We start from the raw sequence: 11,040 nt of genomic DNA, 5'->3' as shown, positions 1-11,040 counted from the left end.
CTATATACATGATCATACTTAGATATTCTCATAACTATGCTCAATTCTGTCAATTGCTCAACAGTAATTTGTTCACCCACCGTAGAATACTTATGCTCTCGAGAGAAGCCACTAGTGAAACCTATGGCCCCGGGGTCTATCTTTATCATATTGATCTCCTACTACTTAGTTATTTCCCTTTGCTATTTACTTTGCCTTTATTTTACTTTGCATCTTTTATCATAAAAATACCAAAAATATTATCTTATCATATCTATCAGATCTCACTCTCGTAAGTGGCCTTATAGGGATTGACAACCCCTATTTGCGTTGGTTGCGAGGATTTATTTGTTTTGTGCAGGTACGAGGGACTCGTGCGTAGCCTCCTACTGGATTGATACCTTGGTTCTCAAAAATTGAGGAAAATACTTACGCTACTTTGTGCATCATCCCTTCCTCTTCGGGGAAAACCAACGCAGTGCTCAAGAGGTAGCACGCCCTACCCCCCTAGGCACGCCCCCTGCCTCATGGGCCCATGGTGCCTCCCCCTCCACTTATTCCTGCACCCACACACTTCTTCTTCCTCCTACAAACACGAATATCCAGCTCAAGCACGAGTTCTAGCTCATTTTGCTGCCATTTTCGATCTCCTTGCTCAAAGCACCTCTCACAAAACTGCTTGGGGAGATTGTTCCTTGGTATGTGACTCCTCCATTGGTCCAATTAGTTTTTGTTCTAGTGCTTTATTCATTGCAAATTTTTGCTGCTTAGGTGACCCTGTTCTTGAGCTTGCATGTCAAATTTATATGGTCAAAAGTAGTTTTGATGCATGATATTGGCTCTAGGCACTTGTAGGAGTAGTTGCTATCAATTTTATTGAGTTTGGTTCACTTTTATTTTGAAGTTACTAAAAATTTCAGAATTTTTCAGAAAATAATGAAGAGATTTTTGAGCGGCTCATCGAGCCGAAGCTCGAAGGAAAAGAAAAATGAATAAGTAGAGAAGCCCAAATATAATCTGCCTCGCACCGCGGAGGTTTGGCCGTGTGAATGGCCTTCTGATGATTTCTTGAGAGCAGTCGGGATTTATGATGATTTTTATGAATTGGCTGAGAATGCAGGCCTCGCCGTCTTCCTCCATGACCAACACGAACAGTATCTCTTACTCACAAATATCTTTGTGCAAAACTTTCATTTCCATGCTAGGATCTCACCACCTACGGTGGTGTTTTATTTATATGATGAGCATGAGGAGATGTCACATTATGATTTTTGTCAGGTTTGTTTGATCCCTTTCGAGGGCACGATAGAGGAACCACATCGCGGTGATGTGGATGGGTTTATTGATACCATCACTGTGGGGGAAACGAGTAAGGTTTCCGATACCATCACTGTGGAAATCTTAGTGTTCCTGATATTATTATTTTGTTCTACTGTTTATTCTCTGATAACTCTTCTAGTATGGGCGGTATTATTGCTAAACGGTTAAGTCTGAACCGTACAAAGGGCCCCATCTTTGGAGGCATCTATACTTCACGCCTAGCTGCACATTTTAACATACCTATTAGGCATTATGAGAAGGAAGAAAAATTTCTGCCCTGTGTTTATTTAGATTATAGGAGTATGGTGGCACATGACTTTATTGTTAAGAATAGGGAAGGGGAGCTTAAATACAAATTGTTCTTTTATAAACATCATCCTGAGACTATTACCCTGCCTGCTCCTTCCTTGTTTGATTTATCTGAAGGCTAGTACCTTGTTCCGTTAGAGGCTATTCACACCTACCGGAACCCTACATCAGCCACAGAGCCAGAGTCGGAACCACAAGTTGATCCTCCAAGATAGTCTAATTACCATTGGGATCCGGAGATGATTGCCAACCAGTGGCAATCAGAGTCTTCTTATTCGCAGTACGACCCCAAGTATTATTATGGATATCCGCCAGGCCAACCGTGGCCATAGACCAACTTAGGCCAAAAGCCTAAGCTTGGGGGAGTACGTATTTCCCATCGACATTACATTCATGTTCACACACTCATTGCTAGATGTCGGTGCTCATACTTTTTCATTGTATTATCCATGCTAATTTATTTTCCTTTTTATGCTTTCTTCTTGTGTGTTTAATAAACATTAAGAAAAACCAAAAAAATTAGGTGTAGTTTTTAATTAGTTACTTTCCATGCTTGTAGTAGTAATTAAAAAGAAAACCCAAAAAGATTCCATGTTCTTCTTTTACTTATTGAGAGCTTTCCCATGTAAATAGTTTTATTTATTTTCTTTTCTTTGGGGATCGATAGGAGAAGACCATGATTAAATTATTGAAGTGACTCTTATATGCATTATTGTTGATCTGACAAAAGAGCTCATATCACTTTGTCTTCTCTCTTGAACTGAATGCTTGCAGATTCCAGCTTAGTCCAATGCACGTGCACTATTATTATTATTATCCACATCGTACGGTCGTGCAAGTGAAAGGCAATTATGACGATATATGATGGACTGATTGAGATGAGAAAAGCTGGTATGAACTCGACCTCTCTTGTTTTTACAAATATGATTAGTTCATCATTCCTGATTCAGCCTATTATGAATAAACATGTTTGCAATGACAACTAGAGATCATAGTTTCTTGTGCCATGCTTGATTAGCTAGGAGCTTATAATGATTTACCTTGCGTGCCAACATGCTATTAAAATGGTTGTGATGTGGTATGACAGGGTGGTATCCTCCTATGAATGATTTAAGTGACTTGACTTGGCACATGTTCACGCATGTAGTTGAAACAAAATCAACATAGCCTTCACGATATTTATATTCATGGTGGATTATATCCTACTCATGCTTGCATTCGGTGTTGATTAATTTTAATGCATGTTCATGACTGTTGTCGCTCTCTAGCTGGTCGCTTCCCAGTCTTTTGCTAGCCTTCACCTGTACTAAGTGGGAATACTGCTTGTGCATCCAATCCCATAAACCCAAAGTTGTTCCATATGAGTCCACCATACCTACCTATATACGGTATCTACCTGCCGTTTCAAGTAAATTTGTATGTGCCAAACTCTAAACCTTCAAATAAATATCCTGTTTTGTATGCGCGAATAGCTCATGTATCAACTCGGGTTGTCCGTATCTTCCATATTAGGTGGGTTAATCTCAAGAGGAGTGGACTCCGCTCCTCACTCACGAGAGAGTGGCTGGTCACCGGGATGCCCAGTCCCATGCTTTATGCAAATTAAATCAAAATAATTGCAAACAAAACCCCCCTGGGAATCTTGTTAGTTGGAGGCACTCGTTGTTTCGAGCAAACCATAGATTGATGCTTGTTGGTGGAGGGGGAGTATAAACTTTACCATTCTGTTTAGCAACCGCCTATAATGTGTGTAGCATGGAAGATATCGCCATCTCTTGGTTGTTATGTTGACAATGAAAGTATACCGCTCAAAATATTATTCACCTCTATTTCAAAACCGAGCTCTGGCACCTCTACAAATCCCTGCTTCCCTCTGCGAAGGGCCTATCTATTTACTTTTATGTTAAGTCATCATCCTCTTATTAAAAAGCACCAGTTGGAGAGCACCGCTGTGATTTGCATTCATTACTGTTAGTTTACATTGAGTATGACTTGACTGGATCTCTTTTACCATGAATTACAATGTCTAGTCAGTCATTGATCTTTAAAGGTGCTCTGCATTTATGTTTTGCGGTCTCAGAAAGGGCTAGCGAGATACCATCTTGTTATATCATATTACGATGGTTTTGAGAAAGTGTTGTCACCTGAGATTTATTATTATTGCTCGCTAGTTGATTATGCCATTGATATGAGTAGACATGAGACCTATGCGTTATTGTGAATATGATTAGTTCATAATCTTTACTGAAAACTTGAATGTTGGCTTTACATATTTACAACAACAAGAGCAAACAAAGTTTGTAAAAGTTTTTTCTTTATCACTTTCAGTTTGTCAACTAAATTGCTTGAGGACAAGCAAAGGTTTAAGCTTGGGGGCGTTGATACGTCTCCGTCGTATCTACTTTTCCAAACACTTTTGCCCTTGTTTTGGACTCTAACTTGCATGATTTGAATGGAACTAACCCGGACTGACGCTGTTTTCAGCAGAATTGTCATGGTGTTATTTATGTGCAGAAACAAAAGTTCTCGGAATCACCTGAAACTTCATGGAACGTCTATTTGGAAATAATAAAAAATCCTTGCAAAAGATGAAGACCAGGGGGGCCACACCCTAGCCACGAGGGTGGGGGCGCGCCCCCTACCTCGTGGGCCCCCTGGAGCTCCTCCGACCTCAACTCCAACTCTATATATTTGGTTTCAGAGAGAAAAAAATTTAGAAAGAATGATTCATCGCGTTTTACGATACGGAGCCGCCGCCAAGCCCTAAAACCTCTCGAGAGGACTGATCGGGAGTCCGTTGGGGGCTCCGGAGAGGGGAATCCGTCGCCATCGTCATCATCAACCATCCTCCATCACCAATTTCATGATGCTCACCGCCGTGCGTGAGTAATTCCATCGTAGGCTTGCTGGACGGTGATGGGTTAGATGAGATTTATCATGTAATCTAGTTAGTTTTGTTAGGGTTTGATCCCTAGTATCCACTATGTTCTGAGATTGATGTTGATATGACTTTGCTATGCTTAATGCTTGTCACTAGGGCCCGGGTGCCATGATTTCAGATCTGAACCTATTATGTTTTCATCAATATATGAGAGTTCTTGATCCTATCTTGCAAGTCTATAGTCACCTATTATGTGTTATGATCCGTTAACTCCGAAGTGACAATAATCGGGATACTTACCGGTGATGACCGTAGTTTGAGGAGTTCATGTATTCGCTATGTGTTAATACTTTGGTCCGGTACTCTATTAAAAGGAGGCCTTAATATCCCTTAGTTTCCGCTAGGACCCCGCTGCCACGGGAGGGTAGGACAAGATGGCATGCAAGTTCTTTTCCATAAACACGTATGACTATATTCGAAATACATGCATACATTACATTGATGAATTGGAGATAGTTTTGTGTCACCCTAGGTTATGACTGTTACGTGATGAACCGCATCCGGCATAATTCTCTATCACTGATCCATTTCCTACGAGCTTTCCATATATTGTTCTTCGCTTATTTACTTTTTCGTTGCTATTGTTATCATCACTACAAAATACCAAAAACATTACTTTTGCTATCATTACCTTTTGCAACCGTCACCACTACTATCATATTACTTTGCTACTAAATACTTTGCTGCAGTTTCCAGGTGTGGTTGAATTGAAAACTCAGCTGCTAATACTTGAGAATATTCTTTGGCTCTCCTTGTGTCGAATCAATAAATTTGGGTTGAATAGTCTACCCTCGAAAACTATTGCGATCCCCTATACTTGTGTGTTATCAAGCAGCACCCGGTGCCGCAGCCCACGGCGGACACGGCGGCGCTGGACGCGGGCTGGCAACGTGAGCTACTTCACCTTGGGGGTGAGGTTGGGGTTCGATGTCCACGCCCAGAGAGAGAGGTCGCGCGTGTCATCCCTGCGCACGGACCACTGCTCGATGTAGTCGAGAGAGCAACCACGGCCGATGACAAACGAGGCGATGTAGTTGTTCCACCCATGCACTGGGATCCCTTCGATGCAGAGGCGTACATGGTACATCATGTCTTCGTTGTCAGCGTGAGCCTCGAGCCGCCACCCGCGGACGAAGAGCCTGGAGTTGCCGACGAGGAAGTCGCCGCGGTCGACGGCGTCGACACAGTTGTGCTGGTACATGAACTTCACCAGGTATTGCTCAGGGTAGTGTCGGACGACGCTCACGTCCTCCTGCCGCAGCCCAAAGGTGGAGGCAAACGCGGCGGCGGCGGTGCGGCAGGGAACATCTTCATGAGCACCCTCGAACCAGGCGACTGCGGCGTTGGAGGTGAGCAGAGCCGATTCCGCCTGCATCTCCAGCGTGGCGGGGACGGCCACGAAGTCTTCGTCCGGCCTGAGGGCCACATCTCCCAGACGCAGCAGCATGGTGGTGTCGAGCAGCAGCGGTGGCGTCGAAGGTTGGGGGAGAGGCCAACCCCGACCAGGGCCGAACTTAGGCGCCGGGGCTTGAGACGCAGCTGGGGCAGGGCGAGGCAGCGGCGGTGGCGGGATGAAAGCGAGGCACGGCAGCGAGCTCAGAGGGCGCCACTTATTCTTGCATCCACGGGCGCGATGGCCGTTCCGGAGGCAGCGGGAGCAGCGGATTGGGTCGCCGCACACCGAAGCTCTATGTCCAGGAGCAAGGTAGCGGCAGCAGCGGCCTTTAAGCCACAGCGGGAGAGGGGGCGGCGTGAATTCGTGGGCATCCAAAGCCGGACGGCGCGAGCCTCGCCACGATTTGACGAGCTGCCAGGCGCCGGTCTTGTCCGCCTCGCGCCCCGCGCCCAACGCCGGCCTTGAAGGCGCATCAGGATGTGAGCTGGAGTGCCTCACCGACGCGGAGGAGTTAAGGCGAGCATCCACCCCGCAGTCAATGCTGGGAACACGTGTCACCAGCAAAGAACCAGCCCGGGGAGCGACCGCAACCAGGCCAACGCTCATGGACGACTCGGGCACGAACATAGATCCGGTGGACACGCGAGCAACGGAGTCGCGGGGCGGCGACAAATCCAGATCTGGCAGGGAGCCGGTCGGAGGCAGCGACAGGGGGAGGCCGCCTCCACCGACGCCGTCGCGGGGCAAGGGGGTGGAGGTGGAGCGGGTGCCATTCCAAGCCGGTCAGCCCCTGTGCTCTTTCCAAGTACGCGAAGGCTCAGCGTCTCAGCTCGCTCGACGGCCCAACTCCGGAGACCGTCGCCATGCCGTGATCCGGGTGCCTGCGGGGCTGTTTGCTGTATCCACGGAAGATGGCACGAAGCGTTATCCCGTGATCGCACCGGGCCTGCTGACCTCAGTTTTGCTCCCTTCTCCTGAGGCGGACGATCGAAACCCCGTGACCGGCCGGGCATGCGGCATATCTCGACCCTATTCGTGCACTTTCCCGATCGACGTGCGACGGGCGCGGCGCGATGATGTCTCCGCGTGCGTGATCCATCCATCGATCGGTGTCTCGTGGCCGGGCACGCGCTTGTCTACGGCCCCTATCTGCCGTATGCCCATCGATCGATCCAGTCTACGCCGCCATCATTTCCGCCGGTTGGCCGTATACTAGTGCGATCGAGTTGCAGCAAGCTGGATGCACGCGTCGTGCAGACAAGTGCCACGTAGTACGAGTCGTCAGTCAACCGCTGATGGTGCCTTGGAAATTTGTGGACACAGATGACGACACTAGCTGTCTAGCTGTAAACGAGTGTAGACTGCAGATCTGCCGCGAGTGGAACCACCGTCACGCAGGATCAGATTCAGATCGACCCCGGGCGCTGGATTTGCTGGAGCACGGCCCGGGGCGGTGAAAAAGCGTGCATGGTTTGTGTCCATATCCATTTTCCGTTCCTTCACCAGCCCGCTCTTTCACTATATATATATATATATGTAATAGCATGACCACATAACTTTCTTTTTAACTGAGAAAATAATAATGATGCTTCACACTTCCACTCTCGCAAGCTGACGGTGAACACGATACTTCGTTTGGCTCATTACGTATTATAAGGTGGGCAGGGGCGGAGCCAGCGCCCGGCCAGCCTGGGCACTTGCCCCGGCTCGATGCCTATGCGTACGCTGTACGATGTCCTGCGATAGCTGAAAAAATTGACGTACGAACCGTAATTTCCCGGGCAGAATTGTGTTGGGCCGTCTTCGTTTGATAATGGGCTTTGTAAGAGCTAGGCCTAGCAAGCCACGTTCTGCTGTCGGTTAATCGCTAGGTTGACACGCACGCACGTTCGGCTGTTGGTTAATCGATGTTTCTATTTGCTGATCGCTCGCCTCCACCTGCGCTGTTCGGCTTCGACTGCCTATCGCGCGAAAACAGACTGGCGGCGGCGGCCGGAGGCTGGCCTTGGCCTCGGCGGGCGGCTGGCGGCGGGATGAGCGGATCTGTCCCGGGGAAGGCAGGAACGGCTTGCAACCTTGCCTACTCGTTCTTTCCTTCGTAATCAGATTAAGTAAGATTGCTAACTGATGTGCCTATCCACACATGTAGGTCAACCTGTTGAAATTTATTCAAGCTAGATCATGATAAAAATAGTATTCGAACATTCATCGCAACCAAGTATCACATATTACATCTGCCTCGTGATTTTCTTTAACACACTATTCTATGTTCCATTTATTCCTACAAGCTCTGAATTTATGTGAACTCTGAATCTGTTTTTTATATTGTACTCCGTCCGTAAAGAAATATAAGAGCGTTTGGATTACTAAAGTAGTGATCTAAATATTCTTATATTTCTTTACAGAGAGAGTAATATTTTTTTAGGACATTTGGATGGTAATTTGGATAGCTATACTTTCGCGTGGAATGAGGTTAGTTTGCGAAAGTGCTCTTTTGATCCCGAGCTCATAGCTCCCGCATGAACAGTAAAATTCAAAAAAATAGTAAAAGTTTAAAAAAAATCTGATTTTTTTTGTGATGAACATGATGAATATTCTAACTGCGTGCAAAGTTTTAGGTTGAAATGACATTTGTGGAGGTCTGGGCAAAAATAACAAAATCGATGCTCCAAAATGCTTCCAACAATAGTCTTTTTGTACCATCGATTTTAATAAAAAAATAACAAAATCGATGCTCCAAAATGCTTCCAACAATAGTCTTTTTGTACCATCGATTTTAATATTTTTACCAGACCTCCACGAATGTCAACCTGAAATTTTGCACGCAGTTAGAAAATTCATCAATGTTCATCACAAAAAAATCAGATCTTTTGAAAAAAAATTACTATTTTTTTGGATTGTACTGTTCATGCGGGAGCATGTGAGCTCGGGATCAAATACTCCATGTCCGCTGGCCTGCTTCTATGACTTTCATTGTCAAGTCTCAAATTCATTTTGGTCTATGAAACTGAATATCGATATGTTACATATTAGTCCACTTTGAAACTATATTTTTATGACCTTGTTTTTAAATTCGTTTTTTTTGTTATTAATGTGGATTTCTGGTAACGAAGTTCGGGGCTATTTTATATGTTGTATCTATCAGAACATCACATTTTAATTTCAACATTAGACACATAGGCTCAAGCTTGCCAGGCTTTAGAAAAGTTCTGGCTCCGCCACTGAAGGTGGGCAGGTGGCATGTTACTGTTGCTGCCCTTTTCGCAGAAAACGTTACTGTTGCTTCCAATGGCGGCGACCCCAGATTCAGATGGAGAACGACATTTTCCTGCTTGTTGCCTGCAAGGTGCCGCGCGTGAACGATACTTGATGCTAACTTATCTCTACTAGCACCTATAGTATAGCCTGTCAGTAAGCTGTTAAATCACGGTTAGCCAGAACCTAAGTTGGTATAGACGTATAGTAGTAGCAAACATACGTCAATGCATGGGCCACCACCAGCCGGCAGGCCCGTCTGGTTGCGCCTGCATGGACGTCTAGACCTGAAATTCACACGCGAGAAACAAAAAAGATGCCATGGCAGCAAAGCCTTTCGCGTACCCTGCTTTATGCCGAGCCGTTGAGCTGTTAGCGTGCCTTCAAGGTCGGAGAAGAAGTGAAGAAGACACTCACTCGTGCATGCGTGCATGCATGCGGGCAGTTTGCTGCCGGAGTGAGTTTCGCATGGATCCGGGCAAGAACAGAAGGGTATCAACGCCGTCGGGAATTTCCAAGATGTACCGCAAACTAAACAGATCGCTTTACATCGTCAGAGAACATTTGGTCTGCAGTGTGCAGGGGCCAGTTAACTGCACGCAGAGCGAGATCACAAGTTCTGAATGCTTCCAGATGGAAAGGGGGTTGCTGGGGCAGCAGAATTTCTGCACCTGGGGCTTGTGCCTGGCTCAGAAGGTTAATTAGTAAAGCGTAGGGCCAACGTACGAGTAGTACACAGGTTGAATTAAAGGATGGCTGCTGACTGAAGCTAGGTACTGAAATGCGGAAGCAGTACCTACGAGGGAATTGAAAGGAGGGCCGTGCTTGAAGTTGAATCAATGAGTAGAGCCAAGCCAGCCCAGCAATTGCTACAGAGTGAGCAGTAAGAGTACTTTCACCAGCAAGTTTACAGTAGGAAAACAGTACTAGCGGCGACAAAGACACGCACTACAGCTGAAGGTTGTGCAGCGGTGAGCAGCAGGTACGTGAGGTGCACGAGACTGAGCTTTGAAGGCATGGCAAACAGCAAACGAATTCGGGGAAAAGGCGACGCCGCGTACATGGTCGCATTCAGGATTCTGATTTCTGAGGCGTGCGCGTCCGGCTGGTCGGGGTGGCTCCAAGGTTAGGTGGGTGCCGCGTCGCTGGCGGGCGGGCGCGATCTCGATCTGATGAGCACCCACCGTCGTCAGACTCTATCGGCTTGTCCAGTTCTGTATACCCTCCTCCACGGATCATCATTGGTTTGCTCTTGTGCTGTCCAGCGCGTCCGTAGCAGTTCACCGTTGGTTCAAGTGCGACGTTTTGTGTGCGTGAATCTCTGATGCCGTGTGCGGTGTACGCGCCGTCCTCGTCAGTTCGTCTTTTCGGCGTACGTTCAGGTGTGGCTCTCTCTGCTCAAGGAAAGCTACGGGCCTTGGTTGGTTGCACACTTGCACTGGACGATTTTTCCTTCCGGCTGGACGGTGACTGTCTCAGAGTTCATATCGGTTACGCAGCGTACAGTGTCTCAATCATGGATAACCTACTTCGACAAATGACGCATTCCGAATATCTACTTTTCAGAATCTGAATCTTGTTTCAAATCAACTAATAAGCACGTTTTTTCGAAAGTAAACTGAATATCAGACCTCTTTTTTAGCCCGCCGGCCCAACTGTTGGGCCGGTCGAGGACCAGCCGTCCGATGCGCGAGCCAGGGACGTCCGATCTGTGCAAGACCCCTTTGAAAAAAAATCCTCCCGCACCGCACCGCACCCACCCCTCGCCGCACCACACTGCAGCAGCCTGCACCTCGCCGCACCCCGCCCTTCGCCGCATCGCACCGCGGGCCGCCCCTCC

Source organism: Triticum dicoccoides, chromosome 1A (assembly GCF_002162155.2).
Source record: "Triticum dicoccoides isolate Atlit2015 ecotype Zavitan chromosome 1A, WEW_v2.0, whole genome shotgun sequence".
NCBI classification, from domain to species: Eukaryota; Viridiplantae; Streptophyta; class Magnoliopsida; order Poales; family Poaceae; genus Triticum; species Triticum dicoccoides.
Note: the sequence above shows the minus strand (reverse complement) of the source record.